Source organism: Podarcis melisellensis (assembly GCF_964234715.1).
Source record: "Podarcis melisellensis genome assembly, chromosome: 2".
Classification (NCBI taxonomy): Eukaryota; Metazoa; Chordata; class Lepidosauria; order Squamata; family Lacertidae; genus Podarcis; species Podarcis melisellensis.
The window spans coordinates 73,213,112-73,239,020 of record NC_138529.1 but is presented as its reverse complement, the minus strand read 5'-3'; the positions used below and the strand labels follow the sequence as shown (position 1 = coordinate 73,239,020).

The following is a 25,909-nucleotide window of genomic DNA, read 5'->3' as shown; positions in this document are numbered from 1 at the left end:
TGGTAAATGCTGGAAATATATGGATTCTTGTTTTGGATGTGTACAAACCAGAGTAGTAAAAAAATATTCTTTTCATAAACTGTGCTGAGGTTTTATTACAACCAAGAAGTATAAAAATCTTGTGAAATTTTTAAAAATGTGATTAAAAGTGGATGAAATACTCTTTACCAAAATACTTATTTAAATATATATATATTCAAACCAACCATCTTAAGAACATAGCTGCATTATATCAAGTCAGACTATTTATCTGTCTAGCTTAGTGGTGCTTACTCTGACTGACAGAACCTCTTCAGGGCCTTTCATATCACTGGCTACCTGAGATTCTTTCTTAACTGGAGATGCCAGACATTGAAACTGGAACTGTCTGCAGACAAAGCAAGTGCTCTACTTTCCCCAAAGTCCAGGCATTTACTGTAACCTACACACACCCTCATATCTGTATTGCTTGCCTGAGAAACAAAACTAAGATAGCCCTGCCATAGACCACAAAGCCAAACGTTGCAATTTGTGACAGCTGACCCTGGTGTCTGTGAGTCAGTGCCTTACCTCTAACCCAGATCCTCAAGTGCTTTCCCCCGCTCCTTGGGGATTTAATTGTTTTGATCACACCCAAAGACATTCTGGGAAAAGGCGAGAGCAATTAGCAAGCAGTAAAAGTGTGTGCATCATTCCAAAAAAGGTCACAGGAGGAAGTGAACTGAGTCGGAGCTGAGTATTTTGTGACACTCGGCTCGCAGCATGGCACAAATAGCCAGGGTGGAGCCTACCCAGTGACTCAGTTGTTATGTGATTATTGTCCGCTAAGCATGGCTGGCAACGGCCCCTCAGAAAAGGTTCCTCGTACTGGCACGACCAGTTAAGCTGCACATGCATGAGTAAAGCTGCAAAATGTATTCCAAAGCTGTAAAATTAAACATCAGGGCACAAGTGCCGGCTTTCACATGGACGTCCTGCTTAATGACTTGGAGTTGTTCCTGTTGCTGAAGGAGGCTGATGGGTCTTTCTGCCAGACAGCATCATGTTGATTTCTGGTTCTGCTACTCTTCTGGCACGTATAGAGTGTGGCAGTACACCATGCAGTCTATAGAAGGAGAAAGATATTTTGCAATCTAAAGAGCTCACCTGCACTGTGATTAGTTGTGGGGTGGGGTAGGATATGACTGATCGTCTATATGAATTATTGCCTATAGTGGCTCCAGGGTCAGGCTCCTCATGTTTGGGAATGACATCATGAGGTAATGGTGCAGGGGAAGGAATTACCCTTGGTACTAACCCCAGACAACCTCACTCCCCCAGAAGTCCCAGTGCCCAAGGAGGCCATCTTGCCATCAGCTCCCCAGCCTGAGAAGGTTGTGCTGCTGTTGTCATCGGAGTTTGAGGGCTCCAGCCCAGAAACCACAGTGGAACCACACAACCATCTGTGTTGTCAACACCAATGGCTGCTAAAGCGGCAACTATAAGAAGTTTCTTCTTCTCCCAGCAAAGGTGGAGGTAGCCCAATCTACTGTAAGCCTTTGTCTTCTGCCTCTTCCTGAAACAAGATTTGGGTTGCTTTTTCGGTGAGTCTCCAGCCTAAGTGTCACTTGGAGTTGTCTAAGATCCTGCCTGGAACTAGCAGCCTGTTCTGGAACCCCCAGTTTGAGTTTGAACCACCACCTAGAACAGTGCACCAGAAAGGAGTCCCACAGGCTCCCTGAACAATTTGGAGCCCTGCAAAATCAGGGTTCTGAATTGTGCAGGATGCTTCCACTAGTAGAAGAGGCTTCCCATGGTAGATTTTGTCCTATGAGTCCTATGAGCACACCTGAAGAGGGCTATTCTAGCCACTATGCCACATCAACTCTGCCAGCGAAGGCTGCTCTACGTGTCATTAGTTGTGGATGCTAAACTGCCTTTAACAAGGAGCAGAGCTTTCTCTGTGATGGCCCCTGACCTTTGGAATGCCCTCTCCTCTTCCTCTCTGTTTGGAGAGAGGGTGTGATACTTTTCTTTCTTTCTTTTTTGCTGTTTCTTCAGAGACTGGTGTGAGCATGTTATTTTGTTGCTGTTTTGCATATTCTGATGCTTTGCTTTCATTGGCCTGCTTTCACTGCTCTACAGTTGGGCTATTGGTTTTTCTTCTTGAATTGTTTTAATTGCAAATTGTTTTTAAATTTGCATTTATCATAAGCTGCCTGGGGAGCCATTAAAGGCCAAATATGGAAGAAGGGAAGCATGTTATGTGTATGTTCCATTAAAAGCAATGGCAGAAATCAAAGACAACCAATTTAATTCCCATTGATTTCAGCCAGCTAACATTCTCTGAATTAGTATCTGGGTGTTTTTTCAGGCAGAACTCACCAGAACTCAGTTCTGGCATCTCTCAGGTGGACTCCATTGTCATTATAAGAAAACAATGGAGGCGATCATGGTGAGTTCTGGCACCTTTTTTTTCTAGAAAAATAGCACTGGCTAGAATCAGAAAGTAGGGTGGGGTTGTCTGATCTATCTCCTTGCCCTATGATACTCTGGGCCTATACAAATTTGTACCTGGCATTCCTTGACACTTCCATGGAAGGATATTCTTCCACCTCTGCATGCAGCCTCCTTCCTAACAGACTTGCTCTGAGATTTACAATGTTCTCCCCAAACCTGTCCTCCTCTCTTGCAACCAGCTGCTTTCCCTCTGCGTTGTGTATAAGCAGACAACTTTAGCACATCATGTCCAGACTAAACATTTTGACCCTACATGCTTTTGTTGCAATATATCCGGCTGTGCTCTGGCCAATCCATGCACAATGACAAATCATGCCTTGACACAAGAATGATGACGTACAAAGTACATACCATGGTACAGAGTCAACATTTCAGAACTCTTGCTCCAGGACCAGAACAGCCCAGCCACCTGTTGTGCAACCTCTTTCCCCAGATATTTTCAAGGAATGTTGGATAGGCATCCGTCTTATCTTAAGCCAGATGACTGGAGAAAAGATGAATGAAGTTCCAGCTCTGTTAATCATAATAAAGATGCAAGATACTTTTTGTGCCAGGGGTGAGTCTACATGCTAGGTCTAACCTAAGAAACACCTTGCAAAATGAAAACATAACCCCAAGGTTCCATACCGTGCTTATGAAGGGTGATCTAACAGTATACCCAAGTTGAATCTAATCCTTAATATGGAATCCATATACAAATATGCAGCAGAAATGAAACAAAACTGACCAAGTCGTATCTTTCCAGGTGAAAGCAATCTTTAAAGCAATAATTTACAAGTCATATATAGTCCCAAATTTGGCACCAAGACAAGTATCATAACGAGGAGTGTGAGCAGTGGAGTGCTTAATTTATGCAGGTGTGATTCTTGCATTTTTGTATGTTTGCTTTGCTGTTGTTGCTGTTCAGATTTAAATTAGTTATTTGTATTTTACACATTGTGACCAGTTGTGACGGCTTGTAGCTTTTAGCAATGAAGATTTCATTCAGTTTTGTTGTACAGTCATACCTCAGGTTACAGATACTTCAGGTTGTGTTTTTTTGGGTTACGGACCCACCGAAACCCGGAAGTACCAGAACGGGTTACTTTCGGGTTTTGGTGGTCGGGCTTTGTGCATGGGCAGAAGCGCTGAATTGCAACCCGCGCTTGCGCAGATGTGCCACTGCGAGTTGTGAACGCTGCTGGTTGCGAACGTGCATCCCGCACGGATCACGTTCGCAACCCGAGTGTCCAATGTATGTGTCATCTTGATCCCATTACAAGTACTGCTGAAGCAAAAAGTTAGTTGCAAATCAAACAGCCCCTCGTTTTAATCTCAGAAGCCCACTTGATCTAATGAGACCTGCCAAACATGTTTCAAATTGCCTTGTGGCTTTTTAAAGACTTTTGCAGTATACACGTTTCTCTGTTGGGCTCTGACACTGCAGTGCTAAAATTACATTCTAGGTTTGGTTGCCATCTTGGGATTAGCATGCAGGAATGCCTCGGTGACATGCCCTTCCATGCACTGTACACATCTGACTTTGCCTGTAGGGTTCATTGCTCTCCCACTCACTGTTTACCTGTGCATGTTACCTCCCACACCTTGCTATGCAGGATTGAGCATGTAATACTCTGAGATCAAATCTTTTAGAAATACACTTTAGCCCCAGCCCGTAAAAGCAGTGGAAGACTCTGCTGTGCCACCTCATCAAGCTTGTGAATTTGGGGCAATATGCTGATTATCCAAGATTTAAGCCAGTGCTGGCACCTTAATCTGAAATAACTCCTTAAAAACAGGGTTACAACTTGTTTTGCACGAATTCTATTACTTCATAAAGAGCCCCGAGCTGCTTGGAGAGCAGCCTGACATCAGTGCTAGGTGGGATAAGGTTATCCAATTAGGCATCCTGTCATAATGTGTTTTTGAAGCATAATTATGAAGACTCATTTCTGAAGTAGAGAAGCTGGGGCCTTGTTAGGGGGTGAGCCCCAGATCTTTTGCAATAAGATCCAGCAGGGCCGTCTTTAGCAGATGCGGTGCTGGGGTGCAAATATCCACACAACACCCCCAAATTTCCACAAATAGTGTGTGTGGGGGGAAGCTGCACACTGCCAGCCGCTGGGGGCGCAACTCTTCCCCCATGCCACTGCAGGAGAGCGATCCCCACAGAGGCTTGGGAGGGAAGCTGCGTGCTCGCCAGCCATATGTTTGGCGGGGCGCAGCTGGCGGGCGTGCAGGGAAAGGGGAGGCCGCCAACAAAACCACACAGCTCCCCCACTTGCTGGAGCACCCCTGAGAGGCCAGCACCACTAAGCCCTATGGGAAAGATGGCTCTGAGCTCCAGATCTCCTTTCGCCCTTTTACAACTATTTTCTTTCCCTTTCTTGCTTTGCTCACAGGGCGTCTGGGTGCATGGCATATCCTTCAACATGACACAGTCCAGGGTCGAGGTGCCATCTTCCGGTTCACATTCCCACGGGAGTCACATGACCTGCGCAAGATCGTGGCTCTGAAAAAAGCACTTTTTCCAGGCATGGCATATTATCCAAAAACGTGGACTCAGAAAATCCCATTTTTTCAGGGGGAGATCTTGGTCTGAAATTGTGAGACAGCACAGTGCCCAAAATGCTCAGTGCTCTGGCAGGAAGAAAGTAACGTCCTTGGTTTTTGGGGACTCCTATTCCTTATGTAGACAAAACTGAGATAGCTGGGCCAATGGTCGGACTTGGTAGTCTGTAGAAAGCAGTCTCCTAGTGCAACTTTTTCTTTCTTTTTTTTAAAAAAGCTCAGTTCGCAATCTCTCAGTACCTCAAATGGGAATATCAGTGCTTGATGAATCATGGTATATATGTGTCATCAAGCAGCCGTGGGTGTCCACAAAACTATACCAAGCTGGACAAAAAATAATGCCACTTGGTGCAAGGGTTTATAGGGAAGCTGCATAAACATTTCATAGAAAAACAAACAGGCCAAAAGGGATTGGAATGGGAATGATTTTTTTTTCTGGCCAATCCCAATTCCCAAGACATCAGGTTTATTTAGGCACTGCTTTTGTGGGTCTTCACAATGTATTACTGCCTTCTTAGCATTATTTCAGTAACTGTGGAATGAACGCTACTAGCCCATGTCTGCTTACAGAGTTCTGATAGCAAAGATGTGAATTTAGGCAAAATTGTGCTCACAAAAAATGTATATCTAAGAGAAAGGTGTACAAAAACGTGTGTCGATTTTCATGCAGACTTTCTTAAAAAATCACAAATTGAACTTAAAATTGAAAAAAGAGAGAGAGAGAAACAGGAATTGATAGATTGTCCATTCCAATTACTACGCTGAATGGCAGAGATTTTCGCTGATTTTCACACAAGAATCTTTCCCAGCCCTATCTCGAGATGTTGGGGATTGAACTTGGGACTTTCTGCAAACAGACCATGTGGTCTTCCACTGTGCTATAACCCCTTCCCCAAATCTGGTGAGGTGCATCATTATTTAGAGATGGCAAGATGGAAGCTAACAGAGAACGCATTGCCCTGAATCCACGGGAAGAGGAGAGAAACTCAGGCATCATAGATCCAACTCCTTGTATGTGTGAAAGAGTTGGCAAAGGCTGCTTGCTCTTCAGTATCTACCGTCTACATTTGCTGGGTGGGAGACAGAAAGAGTTAACCCAACAGTTTTGCCCAGTTCTACATGGCTATGAAATAGGGGGACCTCAGTGCAGTCTTTAAAGCCACCCACTCTTTGTACATGAGTATATTTCTCCGGCTGGAGCATTTGCAGACTAGCAAATCATGATAATGACATCTAATAAGCCAATAGTAATGGGAGCACTTCTGGCTGGAACCACCGTCCCCAACCTGGAATAATTAGCCTGCACTACGCACATCATCAGAGTTTTCTGGGCAATAATCCTTGCTTGATACGGTTGGCTGTTACATAAGGCCCTGTTGGAATGGCATCTTTTTTCATCACACGAGCCTTAAAGAAAATGATTATGATTGAGCTCATTATGCAATTTCTTTACCTGATTAGGGAAATTGCTCACAGTCAGTTTTCTTACATAATATGCTTGGCACTCTAGAGTAGCTCGTTAAGGAGAAACAACATTGGCTGCCTTCTCCTCAGAATACGCTGCTGCAGAGGAACAAGTCAAGAGGTCCTCTTACAAGGGCTGCCGCTTGACATTTTAGTCCCTTAGGCACCTCCGTTCCTGGAAGTTATGGACCTCTCCTCTCCCATCACACCCGGTTTCTGTGACCTGCTAAATTCTGTGCCTTTGAGTATGTGCAGAGTGCCATGATTCCTCTATAAGATAGCCACAGCTGGCCAGTATGTACCGGAGACTAGGCCAAAGGGACCACCCTTTAGAAGAAGCCTGCATAACTTGTGATCCACCACACCAAAAACTTCCCACCTGCCTGGTATGGTAGTATATCAGTGCCTTTGGAGGGGGCGGTGTCTACAGCAGACAGCAGTAGATCACCAGTGTCGAAGCAATGATTCTTCAACATCAACTTCACTAGACTGGTCATGTTGTTTGGATGCCTGATTATCGTCTTCCAAAGCAACTACTCCATTCCCAACTTAAGAATGGAAAGTGAAATACTGGTGGACAACAAAAGAGGTTTAAAGATGCTCTCAAGGAGAATCTTTTTAAAAATGCAGTATAATCACAGACAATTGGCAAACACTGGCCTGCAAGCGCTCCAATTGGAGAACAGCCTTTACCAAAGGTGTCATGGACTTTGAAGAAGCACAAACTCAGGATGAAAGGGAAAAACAAGCTAAGAGAAAAGCACAGAAACCTATGTCCCCACTGTGGAAGGACGTGTGGATCCAGAATTGGCCTCCACAGTCACTTACGGACTCACCGTTCATGGAAGACAATCTTACTCAGCTACGAGTGATTACCAAAGACTGCAGGTGGCAAAAGCAGGAGGATCAGCAGGCCCTTGACAGACCATGATATGCAGATGTAGGATACAGGCATGTTTTGAAATACAAGACATCACTAGCAGAAATGAGGTGACCAAAATGTCAGAACATTACAACTGAGTATATTTATTTCACTTAAGCCATTTATACACATAATGCTGTGTGAGAAAAGGGTGGGGAGGGGTCCTTCCTTATATTTAGTAGTGGAAATGAGCAGGTACAGTGGTTACAGACGCTTCAGGTTACAGACTCCACTAATCCAGAAATAATACCTCAGGTTAAGAACTTTGCTTCAGGATGAGAACAGAAATCGTGCTCCGGCAGCGCGGCAGCAGCAGGAGGCCCCATTAGCTAAAGTGGTGCTTCAGGTTAAGAACAGTTTCAGACCTCCGGAACGAATTAAGTACGTAACCAGAGGTACCACTGTACAAAGGTACCTTCAAGACTCCAATCAAGAGATTTACCCCACATAGACACACCTGTTTATTCTGCCACTGCCTCTTGAAATCCTTTGCAGCATGCTTTCAGTCTAAGAATACATGCTTCTTCCTGTGATCTGGCCTCTTACCTGCCACACTGGCAAGAATACGCATGGACACCTCCTGAGTTGGGCCTCAGGGTCTGTTTCATTAACTGAAGGAACGTGCAGGCTTTACGGATCAGAACTTTACTCAGTTCTTGCTGTGCTCACACAAGTCCGCTCTCAGTAAGCTGCAGTGAGGAGGAAGACCACCCTCGCCCCAATTTCTTGTCCCAACACTTCCTGTTCTCTTTATGGATCCTGGGTTAGTTCCACTTGCTCTTGATACAGGGCTGGTCAGCCCGAGGCATTTCGTTCCCTGAGGTAGAGCGGCAAATCAGCCCCATCCCTTCCAAGCCAAGATGTTTCTGCACGCGAGGCAGAAAATTTCAGAAGAGCCATTTCCCCTCCACAGCAGTGAAAATGCAACGAAACCACACAAAGTATTATTATTAAATTAACTACCTACCTTTCACCCTAGGGCCCCAAGGCAAGTTACAACAATTAAAACACAATATTACAAACAGTTTGGAACAACTTACAATCACAAACATAGGGTGGGTCCTAAAAAATGTAATCTTAGGTGTCAAAAGCTGAGGTAAAGAGGTATATCTTCAGCATTTGCCAAAAGCTGTATAAGGAAGATGCCAGATGAAGGTCTGTGGAGAGTTCCACCGTTTGGGGGCTGCTCTCTCTCGGACCACCACTACCCCTGAACTTCTGAGGGTGGTGGGACTATAGAGGGCCCCCTCTGCTGAGGATGTGGGTAGAGAAAGAGGGGCGCTTTCAGGTATTTGGAGCCTGAGTTGTTTAGGGCTTTCAACAGTGGTCAGTTTGCTGCCTTGTCATGAGCCTGACCCTAGCAGGGCCAGCCCCCCCAAAAGCCTGCAGTTTAACCTGACACACACAGCAAACACAGACCAGTGAGGGCAGCTCTCAGGATGTCATACAAGGAAATGCAATCAGCTTTTCTCCTCAAACCTGAAAAATAAAGAGAGAGAAAGATGTGATTGGAACAGACCTGTATTGCATGGAGCTAATGCATAAAAAAGGCATTCCGCTGCTGTCTCCACATACGCAAATGGCTTACATCTGAACTCCTAATCGCAGATGATAACCTTAGAAGGGGCCTCTGGAGTTTTCCAATCCAATTCCTGGATCAAAAGGCTCTCTGCACAATTTCCATATATGTATCTGATCTCAGCCCCAGTGCAGTAAACATTCCATGCAGTGAAGAGGGACTCGGCCGCACATTTTGTGTCGAGGTTAATGGGAAAGTGCATCTTTATGATTCACAGAGATTCACACTCCCAAAGACCCCTGTGCTGCTAATTCATTAATCCTTGTATTGTGAGCTAAATTAATTTAACACTCCTCTACCGGGTGTGTACAGTTTTAAGCTTTAGTTTTAAGTTTTTTAATCAAGGGCTGAATAGCAGGTATAAGGGATCCACCTTGAAAAGGTCATTGTCATTCACAAGCAATTCTCAACATACCAAAACAGTGTTTTCCACTGGATTGATAGGGCATCAAGCTGTCAGAAGCAGGGTTAAAATGGAGCAAAAAGATACAGAAAATATCTGTCTTTGGACATCTGTCCAAATAACGTCTGTCTTTGGACATCACCACATAATACAGTTTCTCATGTTGTGAATGAAATTAGTTTCTCCATGAGCTCACATGCTCCCCAATCCATCTCTAGCACAGCCATGAGAAGGACCTTTCTTTCTGTTTAATGACAGCTTGCCATATCTTCTAATCTCCAGCTGTGGTTAATCTTTTGGCTTTTTTGAAGCAAGCAAACTTCAAACAGTGGTTGATAAAGCTGGCTTGTTTCAGCAAACCATCATTAAGGCTAGAGATGTAAGAACACAGCGATTTCCATTCCTATCTGTATTTATCACAATCATCACTGTCTCCCTTCCGCTGCAGTTTGGTTTCTGCCAAATGGTACATTATTCACTTCACTGTTCACTATTTAACTTCAATTACATAAGTCGTGTAACATGTAACTTACACTAATTTCAATGTAAAGAAAACAACAACTCAATGTAAAAAAAGACATTAATTATGTGTAGTCGAAACAAAATAAAAAATTCCTTCCAGTAGCACCTTCCAGAGACCAACTAAGTTTGTTATTGGTATGAGCTTTCGTGTGCATGCACACTTCTTCAGATACACTGAAACGGAAGTCGCCAGACCCTTATAGATAGTGAGAGGGTGGGGAGGTTTATTACTCAGAAGGGTGGTGGGAATGGGTGATTGGCTGATACGTGTGGTAAACCTGTTGACGACTGTTAACGACTGCAATTGGTCTTACAGGAATAAACCATAGTTTATCATGATGCCAACCAGTGATACCCAAGTGAGGTGCTGAGATTACCCATCCACAGTTTATTTTGCTTGGTCCTAATAAAGGTATTACCCAATTGTGGACTTTGGAGATTTCCCACCCTAATGGATTAACATGAGTACCTTTGCTTTTGGGGGATTATCAGGCATCCCTGTGCAAGACCAAAAATAGATCACTGGTAAAATTTACCAGATACAAGTTTGGGAATCACAGCATTTCAATTCTTTTATGAATTCAGCATCAAAGTTGTAAAAGGGGGGAGGGTGCTTCTGAAATACTCTTTGCTCCCCGCTACGGTGACCGCTGAGGCAGACCTCTGAAGCATCACACACAAAAAGGAATCTCTGATGTGTTTGTTACTTGAACAGAATGATGAGTTTTCATCAACTGGAGTTTCATGGTGTCCGTAACCAATTCTGCCTTTTAGAGGTTGCACGCAAAGTGTGCATCAGCATCAGTGCCTATTATCAATGGAAGGGAGTGACGCATCCCCACTGAATGTTTGGAGGTTTACAAGATCACCCGAGGCATGTTGCAAACAGCAAGGAGGGGCACTATCATCCCTGATGGGAAAACCAGGCCTTGGTGGACAGGCTGACTCCAACTACCACGTGAGTCAGAATGGATGACTAAAAGACAGCAACACACTGATGCAGGCAAAACAGTTACTAAGCAGCTGGTCCAGAATAGTTTCCACCTTCCAAAAGCCTAAATCCGGAAACCTTTGCAGTGCCAGAAATTTAGACGCTGACAACCAAACCTGCAAGGCAGAGCAAACAAGTGAGCAATGATAAAAATCAGTGAGTAAGACAAAGCCCAGACCAGCAGATTTAATTTTTTGTATTATTTTTCCAGAATTGGTTACCAATATGCACGCCAAGTCTGAACTGTTACTGCACTCCTCCTGCTCCTGGCTTTCTCACACTGCACCATTAAACTGGGCCCAGGCTTCTGAGCCCTTCGTCTGAAGAATCAAAGCACCATCATGCTCTCCTAAAATACAGTGGTACCTTGGTTGTCAAATGTAATCCATTCCAGAAGCCCGTTCGACTTCCGAAAACGTTTGACAACCAAGGTGTGGCTTCTGATTGGCGCAGGAGCTTCCTGCACTCAGTCGGAAGTCATGGAAGCCGCGTCAGATGTTTGACTTCCAAAGAATGTTTGCAAACTGCAACACTTTGTGGCATCTGGGGGCCAAAACGTCTGACTCACAAGGCGTTTGGGATCCAAAGTACGACTGCATCCCCGTTTGAAGATGGTCCCTAAAAACAACCAATATTTTCCAATATTCTGATTTTAAGGTGGGCCTTAAAACATCCAGGGTAGTATTCAATGGAGCTAATTTAGCAGCTTTCATTAATTTTCCTGGGTCTACTCTGAGTAAAACTTAGCTGACTACTATATCCAATGATTTCCTGTGGCTATTCAGAAAGAACCAATGCCCTGAAATGGCCATTCAGTGTCCATCTTGCTAATACGTCCCCTTTGAGAGTTTTGGGGCAGGTTCTGATTAATATAATTAAGTGGTTTTTATGCAGCAACTCATCGTGGTAGGCATCATCATCTCCAGTGGGGAACTCCTACAGAGAGAATGTATGATCTGTTCACCTGAAGCCTCTGCATCACCCATGCGCAAATCATTTCAGACATTGCAATGGGAATGCAAAAAGCAGACCCCCTAGGTACCTGTGCATCCATTGTCAATGATTCTTGTGCAGTGACCGTTTTGTTGTGGACACACACTAAGGTCATCATCACACATGAGGATTGAATCAGTTCCACTGCAAATGTCAAGCCAGCGTTGACCAAGATGTATATTGTCTGTGTCTTCTATTTCATCCTCTGCATGAATAATACGCCAGCCGCATGAGAGCTATTTAAATGCATTTTTTCACGATACACATGAAAATACCTTAGGAGCCAGTTTGCACATTACACAGGAATGGAGAAGCTGCAACATGAGTGACAGTCTGCTCCTATGGGTTTTCACTCAGGAATAAGATCCATTAATGGTGTTTACTTCCAAGGTTTGTAGCCAGAGGTGTACCATTTCTCCTTTCTTCCAAGTAAGGGATGAACCGACTCTAAGCATTGGATTGAAATAAAATACAGCAGGGTGAATTATGGGTTAAGATTCTGGTTTTTATTTTCTGGCCCAAATGTAGCTTTTATTTATTATCAGACGGCGGTATGGCTTCAGAATGTTTCATTATACAACCTTAATCTTCCCCCCTGCCTGCACAAAAAGAGATTATCAAGGTTTGTTTCATGTATACTCAGATTGGATAATTGGAGTCTCTGAGCGTATATTGGGGGGGGGTTCCTTTAAAGCTGCATGCAAGAGCAGTATTTGAGTGCTCAGAAGACCATAAATTCTGCTATTCTATTTCCATAATCAGTTTGACCTTGTAGTGAATGGGAGCAACATTTGAAGTTCCCTCAGATTGAAAGTGGGGGAGGGGGCAACCACTTGTGTAGATGAGTCGAAAGGGGCAGAAAATTGCTTTCCAAAATGTCCAGATGAAATAAATATGAGGTTTTGGTTTTTTTAAGCTTAGGAATGACTCTGAAAGTTGGCTTCCATCCCTATGACTTTACGGTGGCATTCAGCTTTGACCAAACTGCCAGATACAGCAGCACATCCTCTTGTTATCAACTGCTGCCATTTTCCTACTACATGGGGATTTTAAAAGCTCATGGGCCAGATCTCAGACTCCTCTTCTGGGACACATTAATGGCAATACAATTCATTTTTGCCCTTGGCTAACCATTTCAATATGCGAACAATTGCATGCTGTTTGCAGGAATTCCTTGCGACCGAAGGAGCGAGTGCCATTTCACCGTGTCTTTAATGAGAAGGCATAGATACAATCTTTTGCAGGTAACACTGGTTATTTTCCCCTCGCTTTCCCTGCTCTGCATTAAGGGGACATCTGCTGGGAGATGTGGGTATGAAAGGTACTCATTCACGTTCCCTAGAGACGCCTGTTCCCCTAAGCAAGCATTTCCTGACCATTGTTGTGTAAAATGGCAGTCCCAACCTCTACTCGGATGGAGAACAATACAGCTGGAGGTGCTTGTGCCTTTCCCCATTCTTGTTGATGGCAGGCAGCTATGTATTCCAAAGGAGATAATTTCTCTGCCATTTGATCAAACGATGAGCCATACTTTCCTACATCCTTTAAGGCAAAAGTGGCATCAAACTTCTTCAGCAGAAGACAAATGCTTCAACTATTGACCTGGGACTATCTGTATTTTCTGGTACCTGCCCCTGGTAAGTTGCTTCCTCTAGTGCAGTTTGTGTTTGGGGGAAGAATTTGACATTTTTAATCCTTTAACTGTGGCTCGTGTGTGAATGCATGTACTAGAGTTGCCATTTATGGGGGTTTTGGTTCTCCCCTCAGCGCCTCTAGAGCTACAGTTAAATCTCTGAGTGCTGACCCCAGTGTACAGACATATTAAAAAGTGCACACGAATGAAGACCAGTGCCATGTTGTTGAGCTTTAGAATTGGGAAAACTCCACAAACACACACAGAGGAAGAGAAATAACACAGTTTTTTACTCTCTCTACAAACATCCCTTTGACTGTTGGCTAGGAGTCCTAAATAAAGTGGGGCCTTCCCACTTCGTCTGCTTCCTTTTCCCCAAAGCTTCTCTTTCAACAGCAGCAAGGAGGAGGAGGAGAGATGCTCCTTATTTACAGTGGTACCTCTGGTTAAGAACTTAATTCGTTCTGGAGGTCCATTCTTAACCTGAAACTGTTCTTAACCTGAGGTACCACTTCAGCTAATGGGGCCTCCTGCTGCTGCCATGCCGCTGCCACTCAATTTCTGTTCTCATCCTGAAGCAAAGTTCTTAACCCGAGGTACTATTTCTGGGTTAGTAGAGTCTGTAACCTGAAGCGTCTGTAACCTGAAGCGTCTGTAACCTGAAGCGCCTGTAACCCGAGATACCACTGTATTTATTTATTGTTGTTATATAGCACCATTCCTCCAAGAATGTCAAAGTAACACACACACCCCTACTCATTTTGTCTTCAGAACAACTCAGTGTGGTAGGTTAGTCTAAGAGACAGAAAGACTGACCCAAGGTGAGTGGGTGAGCCTCATAGCTCAGTGGGGATTTGAACCCTGGTCTCCCAGGTGCTAGTCCAAGACTCTAACCAGGACCCCACACTTGATCCACCACACTGGCTTCATGAGGCCCCAAAACTTTATGAGCCAGAAGTCCTCAGTAAGATATTTGGGATCTTAATTTTTAGCTGGGCTTCAAGTCCTTGCTAAGTGCACATTTACATGGAGCAGCTAGTGAGAGTCATTGGGAATAAGCATCTTTTTGCTTTGATGCCATGTGGCAAGACCCAGGCTGTGGCTAACTTGAGTCTTCCTTGGTTGTTCAAACGTAAAATATCAGGATGCTGCTTCCACTCTGTTCCCCCAATGCCTGCCAAATTAAATAGTTCATTGTTGCTGAATGTGCTTGAGTTGCAGCTATTCTGAGTCTTATAAGAGCAACAGATCACCTGTAGAATACAAACAAGTTCAGAAAACTGCCAGGAATGGGAACTAACAGCTCTGGCCTCAGAAGCCTACAGCGAAGGGGCTAACTGCATATGAAATGACACAGGGCCGAGGAAATGTGGGGAGAAGGAAAACTGAGGAGGACATTTTGAAAGGCTAGTCCATGCATTAGGCAGAGCGAAGCAGCTGCCTCAAACAGCTGGCGTTGGCTGTCATGAAAGGGCAGGAGAATGTGAGTTACTTAATTTATTGTTGCTTATTTATACTCCTGGGGGTGAGGGGTATCAAAGCACTTGTGGGGTTTGTGCCTCAAGTGCCAAAATCACTGGGCTGGCCTTGGCTACTCTTAGAAAGTAAGAAAAGCTCTGTTGGGCCCATCAAAGATCTATCTCAGGCATAGGCAAACAGATGTTTTGGGACTACAACTCCCATCATCCCTAGCTAACAGGACCAGTGGTCAGGAATGATGGGAATTGTAGTCCCAAAACATCTGGAGGGCCAGGTTTGCCTATGCCTGACCTATCTAGTCCATCACCATGCTCTCAGAGTGCCAAATGCCCACAAGCAGATCCTATTCACCTTGAGATTGAAGGTGGAAATGATAAGCAAAATGTCTTAGGCCAGCCCCCCCTGATCTTTAATGTTTGGTTAGTTAGTACACGGCATGTCCCTGTTTTTAATCTACGGGAGCCTGGAGAGCAGAAGCATAAGTAGAGCCATAGTGGATCAGAGCAAATGCCCCCTTTTCCCATAGCATCCAACCAGAGCCTTCTGGAAAGGCCGCTAGCAGGACTGTCTGCTGCTGCTATTCTCCAGTGAAATCCTGCCTCTGAACCTGTAGAGAGTCAACAGAGCCACCATCTCCATATGGGGAAAGCTACACCTGTTCCATTTCCGCCTTTCGTGAACCTGTTAACAGCCTAGAAGCCTTGCCCCTCAAAGAGCTGTGAGTTGGATAAATCCAGTTCCTCCTTGTCCCATTCCCAATTCTGAAGCAGCTGTCTTAAACACTTTTGCCACGGTGATTTGGGATAAATACGCTCAGACCAGCCCATTAAATGTGCCGTGATGCCCGTGACTCAGCGTCTTTGGAGCAAAATGCTTCCCAGGGCTACTCCTCGGGTGGGGCGTTTACGCACCATCCCTTGCTCAGAGCTGTACCCAACGACAGGATCTACCCTGTGGTTTTTAATTAAGTAACTGCTAAGATGCAGGCAGCCTCTCATCAGCGTCTCCTCCTCAAGACGGAGCGCCAGCGTGCCAATGATTATAAGCCCCTTAAGGAGAATGTGTTCCCCTTCAGGACTTATAATCATTTTTATAGTGGCGCTTGTAGACTCTTGCACTTTAATGAAACTATAAGCACAATTACTCTGCCTGACAGTGGACAGGGCATCGTGCTTCAAAAGCAGTAGAGCAGGTACACGAAAGCTTCAGGGAAATAATCAGCTTCCTCTCATTCATTCCACGTCTCTTGGAGCACGACCCAAAGTTAAGAATTAGATGTTTGGAAGCAATGCAGAAGTCACACTTGCCCTTGTGTTTTAAAGCACAAAATGGAGGAGGGGCATATCCCTATCCTTTACTCTCTTTGCATCCCCTTCTCCCAGCCTGGCAATTCTGCTCCCAGTGAGCTGTTGGGGAAGCCTAACTTTAGGCCTGTCGGAAGATTCAAGAGCCCCGCCGCTCCTTCTTCAGGTGTGCTAAGAGCCCAGATGCCTGCCTTGCCACGGGCTGCCCTCTCCCAATTTACATTTGCCATTCAGAAAATTACTCCCAGACGCGGAGTGAACTCCTTGGCACGTCCATCCCAGCCCCGTGTGTAACTGCAGAATGTTGTGTGCTTGGCCAATCTACGTGGCTGGTGAGAACTAATAAGACGTGTTGTTGCCGACATCTGTGGCGATGACAAAACCCATTAAAACGCATGGCGCATTGTGGAGTTTTGTAAGCTGAACACTTCCTGTGTCAAGGAGTCTTATTGTATTCACTATTCAGCAGAGGGAGAGGCATGGGTAAGAAGGGATGAATGTGCTGGGTTGGGCACCAATGAGGGGTAGAATCAGACTCTGGAGAATTAAAGAGTGCTAATGAATGGCTGCTTTGTGGTCCCAGGTGGGGAAGTGCTGTTCCTCCTTTGTGATGTTGGGCTGTGTGTGTGTGTGTGTGTGTGTGTGTGTGTGTGTGTGAGAGAGAGAGAGAGAGAGAGAGAGAGAGAGAGAGAGAGAGAGAGAGAGAGAGAGAGAGAGAGAGGTGTAAGTTGACCACACCCACTTTGCATCATTCATACCCACCACTGGCCTTACGGCCCTCCAAGTGTTCAACAGGTAATGTGGCCCTGGGATCAAAAAGGGTTAGCTGCTCTTGGGTTAAGCCAAAACCTTCATGGCCTGTCATTCTTTTAAAAAAAACAACTTTGATAAAGAAAACAGAAGACCTATCTTCTCCCAAAGTTAAGTCTGCCTTCCCTTGTTTCATGAGCAAGTACAATGTTCGAGTTCGAGTAGGGCCAGAGGGGCATGGATTCAAATTCCCTCTCAGCTTACTGGGTGACCTTTGGGCAAGCCACACTCACTCTACCTCACAGGCTTGTTGTTGGGATAAAAGGTTAGAGGGGACAGATCATGTACGCTGCCCTGAATTCCTTGGAAGAAAGGCAGGATGTAAATGTAACAAAGAAGGTTTCGGGCATAGGGAGAGGGACAGTCCAAACTGAGTACATTGATGATGGGGGTGTTGACTCTTTCACGCCTGCGCTGCAGTCAAAATGGAAATCCCACCCACCCTCAGCTATTGCCCCAAGAGGAACAAACAACATGCCTCACCTGGAATGTGGCACGTGTTAAGGGGTTTCTAATGGTCCCTTAGATAAGGAAACAAGATCCAGGTACCTGGAATTCCTCCTGAAGCAAAGAAGAGAAAGGCTTCATACAGACAGCATGCGAAAGTAGCCTGTTATGCTAAGGCAAAGCACAAGGAAATGTATTTGAGCAAGCTCTCATTTAGCTGTCAGGTGCTTTCCACCATTCCTTTCCCATCAATGTTAATTACCAGGGCATTTGCATTTAAAAGAAAGTTGCTGTCCTTCGCAGAAATTCTGCCCCTCCCACCTTATTCATGCAGCAGCACCAGAAGCCAGAATGTTGTACACGGTCTTGCATTTGGCCCCATTGGAGGGTGGAGGTGTGGATTAGGAAAGGTTCGCTGCTGGGCGCAACGAGATATGCTGGCATCCAGAATGTCCCCCCCCCCCAAAAAAAAATACTTTGGCATGTCACCTTTGTCCAGATTTATATAAAATAAAATAAAAAGCCTAAAACATAATCATCACAAAAAACAATTATGAGACACAGAGGTGCCAGAGACATCAGTAATACATGCCAGACTTTTTATACAATAGAAATTAATAACAAGCCTATAAAAATAAGGACACAATTGCCATGGAAATCCCTTATTTTCCAGTGGCATGAGATGCTTTTCCAAATAACATAAACAACAAACTCATACCAAACAGAAATAAATTTGTCCTTACTTGTTGGACCTCTAGAGGTTTTCAGTTTATATGTCAATCGTTCTAGTACAGCTGATTCCCATACCTTCATGTAACAGTTTTGCATTTTAATCCCCCCCTTAATTTTAAAATTGTTTAAAAAATTAAAGTAATAAAATACAGAACATACACACCAAAAATAAAGTTCCTTTGTGGAATGGTATAAACATTTTTTAAACAGCTTTTGAGAGTTTTACAGGAAAAGCAACCCACTCCACTTCCCATGCATGCAGTTGGTGAGACAGTTAATAACCCATCCCACTGGACAATATGGTGAACCCAGTGTCCTTCAGCTGTTGGACTACATCCCCCATCAACCCTGACCATTGGCTGGCTGAAGCTGATGGAGCTGGAGTCCATCACCATCTAGAGGGCCACATGGCGTTGATGGTACAGAGCAGGGATGGAAAACCTGTGGTCCACTAGGTGTTGCCAGAGTGTGATTCCTTCCATCCATGGTTCTGGGGCTGTTGGGAGTTGGTGTCCAACAACAACATCTGGAGGGCCGCAGGTGAGTTGTGCAAGCAGGAGGAACCTGGCTTCGAGTTCAAAGATATATTCCAGTCTCTTCCTACTTGGTGCCTTCCAGACATTTTGAACTGTGGTGTCCCTCAACTCCAGCCAGAAGGCTGAGCTATAGCTTTAAGAAACCAGTGGCAAAATAAATGACACACATACACACATCATTGTGCAATGTCCAGTGGGACTTAGTATACCAATCTCCCCCCCACTCTTTAATCTTTGCCTCTTGCCTGGAACCTTGCAGAGAAAGGGCAATCCCGAGAGGCAAAGGGACGGGTAATTGCTGCGAAGAATGCAACCTCCCCGACGTATTGTCGGGAAGATCTTCTCAATGGCTGCTTCCAAAGGTCAAAGAGAACAAGGATACCTGCAGGCCGCAGGAAGGAGACGGAGAACATCCACTTCCCAAGGCTGCTTACTCAGCAGCCGCAGCATTGCAGCTTATTCTGGTCAAGTGGGGGGTGGGGGCAGGATACCATCGAAGCTGAGTTAATAATGCTAAAAGGCAGCGTCAGACTTCCTGCCCTGATAGAGATGTTTTATTTGGTAAGGCAAAAACCCAGGGCTGATTCACACACATATATATCACATGATGTCACATCACTCGATGACTTGCAGCTGAGTGTGCAAACTGTCTTTGTTGAAGAAACATTGTGGGTAAGGTGAGAGCTGCGCTGCTCAGGAATGGCTTCTTTCAGGCACTCGAGGGTGCAGTCGCCAAGTGGTGATAAACAGCCAGATGGCTCTTATTGATGAGGATGAATAATGCTTGCTATTTTCTGCTTTACGTATTATTATCTCAGTGATCCTGGCAGTATTATACAACAAGCATTAGGAACGGCAGGCCCAACAGCCAGAGGTGGCCCTCCAGAACTCTTCTATCAGGCCCTTCGGCCTCTCTGGCCCTTCCCATGCCACACCCCTTGCCACCCCTGAACTGACATCTCCTCAGCTGTTGGCCTGGCTGAAATAATGTGATTGTGGAGGACGGGGAGTGGTGTGTGGCATGACCTCTGACCTTTGCGTGGCTGGAATGTAGCTTCCTGTGGAAGGGGAAGAGTCATGTCCACTGCTCCACACACATCACTGGCATGTGGCTCCCGAAATGTTCCCCACAAGACAAAGTGGTCCTTGAGGTGAGGTGAAAAAGATTTCCATCCAATATGTAAAAAGGACACTGCATTTTCCTTAAGAGCTTCCTTCTTTCCCAGTTGTAAAAGCATAGTGTTTGGAATTGTAGGAAGGAGCATCCTAGGCTAAGAGACCTGGTTTCAAATCCCCGTTCTGCCATGAAATTCACTGTGCAGCATCTAACTGAATAATGAATAAAATGCACTCTTGACACCATACATTGTAGATTCAGGTTGGTAGCCGTGTTGGTCTGACACAGTCGAAATAAGTAAAAAAAATTGTCCAGTAGCACCTTAGAGACCAACTAAGTTTGTTCTGGGTATAAGCTTTCATATCTGTAGAAGTGTGCATGCACATGAAAGCTTATACCCAGAACAAACTTAGCTGGTCTCTAAGGTGCTATTGGACAATTTTGTATTTTTTTTATTTATTTCGACCATACATTGTGCATGGGTTGCTAAACCCAGGGTTGTATCTAATGCTAGTCCCACTCAGAGTAGACCTGTTAAAGTTAACAGACTAATGTAGGTTCCTTAATTTCAGTGGGTCTACTCTGAGTGGAACATAACTGAATGTAAGCTACCTAGTCATGGAATGGTGATGCACATGGAATCAAGGGATATTGCAACAGCCTGTAGCTTTTTGACCTGTCCAAAGAAGCAGTGCTTGTGTGGCAATGAAATACCTGAAGCAGAGTCCAAGTCGTCTCCCATTCCTTCCCCTGTTGTGTTCAAAGCATTTGATGGCTTTGCCCCATGATTTCTGTCATTTTTGTCTTCATCTACCACCACCATCACCCCAACTGCTACACGCCAGGGTTGCATGACTACTAGGCATCAGAAGAATGCTCCTCTAGCTCCTCACAAACTCAGTTTTGTAGTGGTGGTTGGTGCAATATTACTCTTGTCACTGTCTCTGACCACTTCATAAGGAGATAAACATTCAAATACAAGGACTTCTGAGGCAATTTGATGGAAAGGAGGATAAACTACTCCACTGGAGACTTCTCTGCACAGCTGAAGGACATGGCAGAATAAGCCAGCCAAGGCATACAATGGTCTTGCAACTATGAGGTAATTAAATGAGTTTAACAATTAGAATGAAGGTTAATTGAATTATGGAAGTTAAAAGGGAAAGTTAATTATGGAGTGCAAGAGGCAGAATGATCAAAGCAGCTTTTCCCAGGGTTTTGTAAAGTTTTATTACCCTCTGCTTCAGTTGTACCCAAACTTTTCCCTGCTGAAGCTCAAACTGACTGCTTCTTTCTCTAGGGTGGTAGAGACAGGAGGAGGTGGAGCTACAGAGATATCCCAGGTTCCTCTTCTGAATTTTCAGCTCTGCAGACAGCAGATTAGAAAAGGGGGAAAAAATATGTGGCTTTTTGGTGCTAGATGCCTGCATGCAAGTCTCCCCCATGTGGTTAAACCACAACTTTCAAGTTTGGACATCTTTCAAGCATTCTTCATGTGGTTAGACCATGTTGAGAGTTATTTAGGGTACAAACGCAAGCCCATGTCAGAATGACCCTCGGGGTCCCTTCCAACACCACAATTCTATGATTCTATGTTCTGAACTGTTCATTAGTATGGTATTTTGTAATGTATGCCAATCTTTTCACTCCAGCCTCTGACATCCCCGATGGCCACTTCCCCAAGCTCGAAGAGGTATCTCCCCCTCTTCCTAGGAGCAGAGTATTGGAAGTGCACACTGAGCCCTGCCTAGCCTTTATAAGCCATGTTTGTCTGCAACTTTGCTTTCATTTTAATTGAAAATTAGAATATCCTAGATAAGCTGTACTGTGGGATTTCCTTTATTAACTAGGGATCCACATATATCTGTCTACCCTCACATACACATTGATTCTAGGCTACTGCCCATTATGTAAAGGTAAAGGTAAAGGTAAAGGTACCCCTGCCCGTACGGGCCAGTCTTGACAGACTCTGGGGTTGTGCGCCCATCTCACTCTATAGGCCAGGGGCCAGCGCTGTCCGAAGACACTTCCGGGTCACGTGGCCAGCGTGACATCGCTGCTCTGGCGAGCCAGAGCCGCACACGGAAACGCCGTTTACCTTCTCGCTGGTAAGCGGTCCCTATTTATCTACTTGCACCTGGAGGTGCTTTCGAACTGCTAGGTTGGCAGGCGCTGGGACCGAGCAGCGGGAGCGCACCCCGCCGCAGGGATTCGAACCGCCGACCTTTCGATCGGCAAGTCCTAGGCGCTGAGGCTTTAACCCACAGCGCCACCTGCGTCCCGCCCATTATGTAGCAGTGTTATTAAAAGTTCAGCATCGTATTAGGGAGAAGATCCTACTGGTGTTCCACAAATTTGCTTCAGTTCTTTAAGGGAAGTGCTGATTATTTAGTCATATTCTTTCTCGAGCTATTTAATCTGTTGCTTTACTGACTAAAGCAGCCACTTGAGGAGGACCACTATTAATATTTCTGCAATGTTCAAGTAAATGGAAACTGAAACGTCTCTCTCTTCGATTATGGGGAGCCAGTGTGGTGTAGTGGTTAAGAGCGGTAGTCTCCTAATCTGGGGAACCGGGTTCGCGTCTCCGCTCCTCCACATGCAGCTGCTGGGTGACCTTGGGCCAGTCACACTTCTGTTAAGTCTCTCAGCCCCACTCACCTCACAGAGTGTTTGTTGTGGGGGAGGAAGGGAAAGGAGAATGTTAGCCGCTTTGAGACTCTTGAAGGGAAGTGAAAGGCGGGATATCAAATCCAAACTCTTCTTCTTCTTCTTCTTATGGAGCATTTCCTACAGGGCGCCATTTGCAATCTTGCAGCTGCATGGCCAAAGGATCCAGTGGAAGTCCTGCTACAAAGGTGGAATGCAAGACATGTCCCCTCCATGATAAGTAGGCTTACCACAGATATGCCAGCAGAACACTGTCAGGGCAGCCGTTCTGTCAGTGAAGATATGTGGGCAAAGCAGCCAAAATGGGGTTGAGTCATGGAGGTGGCAAGGGGATAAAGACAGGGGAGGAATTCAATTCAGTTCACATTTAAAGGCGAACCTAACTAATTTGCACTTTCTGAAACAGTCCAACAAGTCAAGGCTGTCCTTCAAAATCTACATTTCTCTGAATCTTACCATGCCCATTTAGGTATATAAACAAGTGGATATACTGGAGGTAAAGTGCCCATCAAAATTCAAATATTAGTGAAAATAGCATGCAAAAAATGCCTTTTTAAAGAGGAAATTACCTTCCAAAAATATGTATATTACGCAAAATTGCGCACAAAGTATTACAAGAAATGTGCTCTAAAATGTGAGCAAATTTTCACGAGGACTTATTAAAAAAAAATCACACACTGATGTGAAAATTTGGAGGACTGACCTTAAGGTTGGAAAAAGGAGAAACTGAGAGGAACTAAAATGGGTAGTTTGCCCACCTCTACACAGGGGAGGAGCTAAATCCTACACTCCTCCAAACCACGGCCATGTGTCCCCATGAGAAGCAGACCTTCGCCGCAGTCCCAGATCCCACACAAAGCGTTGGCCTCCCATTGACCAGCATATTTGCTAGGCCTGCTTTAACAGGGAGTGTCAGGGAGCTTGCTCGGCTGGGCACCTCTAGCTGGTGCCTGTTTTCTCTGTGTTCCTTGCATGCTGCTGAAATGCCAAACACAACCCTGACTCAACTTGCACTGGTTGGCTGTCTCCATATGGATAATTTGGGCAATATCACCAGCACAATCCCTGATGGGGGGGGGCTCGTAGTATTTCCAGGGTTGCTGGGGGTTATATCTGCTGTTTTAAAAGCCATTTTTAAATTCTTCCAGCTGTGTGTTCTCCACTCTCTTCCCAGTCTGAACACACATTGCATAGGATGGCTGGTTGGCCAGTGTAGTGGTGATGGCATGGTTGGTACAGAGAACTGCTTTGCCATTAAAAATATATATATTACATGCATTTAATTTGCAGTTCTGTGTTGGGAATGTGTCACTGGAATTAGTTACTCCAACATAGGAACATCACAACATAGGAAGCAGCCTTTGGTTCATCCAGTAAAATGTTGCCTTAACTGACTGGCAATGGCTGTCCTGGTTTCGGTTGAGGGACATTCCAAGCTCCAACTGCAGATGCCGGGAATTGAATCAGGAACTTTCCGTATGCAAAGCAGATGTTCTACCACTGAGCTGCAGACCTTCCTCCCATAACGGAGAACACTAATGGCTATTCCCATCCAGTTTAACATTCCATTTTTATTATTGGTGCGAAATCAACTCAAAAATCTTCATTTTCTGATGCATTAGAATTCTTACATACCCTTAACCAGAAGTGAAGCAACTGCCACAAATATTAATCTTAACTTTGAGACTGCTAAGCACTTCCAACAGTTTGTTCTGATATTGCATTGCTACGTCTACGAAGCAAAAGGAAGTCCTTCAAATGCTTCTCTTCTGAGATTGGGGCGGGGGAGGTTGGCTCTGAAACTGTCCTTCTGGCATTTCTTTTCAATTCCTCATGAAGCGAAAGGAATTCACTTCGATATTTGTGTGACTGACAAGCTTTTGTGGAACCTCATGAAACCATTTCGTAAGGATGTTCCCTATTCTCCCTTTCAGGGAACTCAAAACTTTCGGGTCTTCTTTTCCCTTCGAGGAGGTAACCCTGAAAACAGAAGTGTTGTATCTGATTAAGTACAGACACATTCAATTTCTCAAACACAAAGAAAACCTCCCCTTTTGAGGGGTGTCTGTACCTCTGGATTCAGACACATAGGTTTGTATGAGCAAAATAAAAGTACATATCTAGAAGTACATATAGACATAATTGCATTTCAAAAACAACACATACTAAGCAATGTTTTGCAAAGATCATTTTTTGCAGTAAATTGCACCACCTTGAAAAGTGAATAATCCACAAAGTGTAATAATAATAATAATAATAATAATAATAATAATAATAATAATAATAATAATAATAATTTTTAATTTATACCCCACCCATCTGGCTGGGTTTCCCCAGCCACTCTGGGCAGCTTCCAACAGAGTATTAAAATACAATAGTCTATTAAACATTAAAAGCTTCCCTAAACTCTAGCTGCAAATATGTTCCTGCTGTGGAATAGACAAATATCAGTTATAAATTGAATTTCAACATGTTGGCACCTGTTTTGAGGAGATGGCCAGGGGGAATCCAGTAACAATACTTTTTCATTGATATTCTTGAGCAGCTTCCCATAATTGCCTTTTTCCTTCAGTAGAAGGAGATGGGCCATCTTGTCTAGTGATGACCGATTATGGGAATGACTTGTCATCATTGCTGGTGTTTGACAGATTGGCAATACATTTTGTATTTGCAGGCTGAATGGTGCAGCTATTACTGACAGGCCTGCATACCCCATAACTGTTGGAGTTAGGCTGCACAGAGCTGCAGTTACCAACAGGCCAGAAATTGCCCTTGGAATTAAGTTTCATCAGCTACTGACAGAGCCGGAGTTTCCATAACTTTCCTGAATTAAGTTGCATGGTGCCGTAATTAGTGGTATGGAAGGAATTTCCCTGAGAATGAGGTTTCTACTCTTGCAGTCAGGACAGACGTTTTCCTGAACAGACTTGCCAGAGAAAGCTAATGTGTTGTGTTACACCTGTGACCCTGTAGAGCTACGTGGAGTGATGGAATTGGAAACGAATTTATGAGTTGTTTTGTGGGAGCAGCAACAGAGTCAGTGACTGCCTCTGTTGGGGAAGACTGGCACTTAGTTCGTCACCTCAAACACTGGCCAACGTTATTTATCCGAGACCCTTGTCAGGTGTGTCACCACTTTCTCATGCCGTTCCCATTCTTTCTCCCTTCCTCTGCATGAATTCAGTTTCTATATACTCTCTGTGCTTCTTAAATGATTGTGAAATGATACTTCCTGAAGATTTAAGGTTTCTGTTTATGGTCTGCACATGATTTAAACAT

The 25,909-nt window shown here is 44.6% G+C and overlaps 1 long non-coding RNA gene across 1 annotated transcript; it reads right to left on the bottom strand.

The window, feature by feature from the left end:
- Window positions 1-8,043: 8,043 nt before the first annotated feature.
- Window positions 8,044-17,739, bottom strand: LOC309363911. Its single transcript, XR_014165645.1, has 3 exons — window positions 17,612-17,739; window positions 11,952-12,107; window positions 8,044-8,893 (listed from the first exon to the last, which is right to left on the bottom strand). It is a non-coding gene; the product is annotated as an uncharacterized lncRNA (long non-coding RNA).
- Window positions 17,740-25,909: the final 8,170 nt, after the last annotated feature.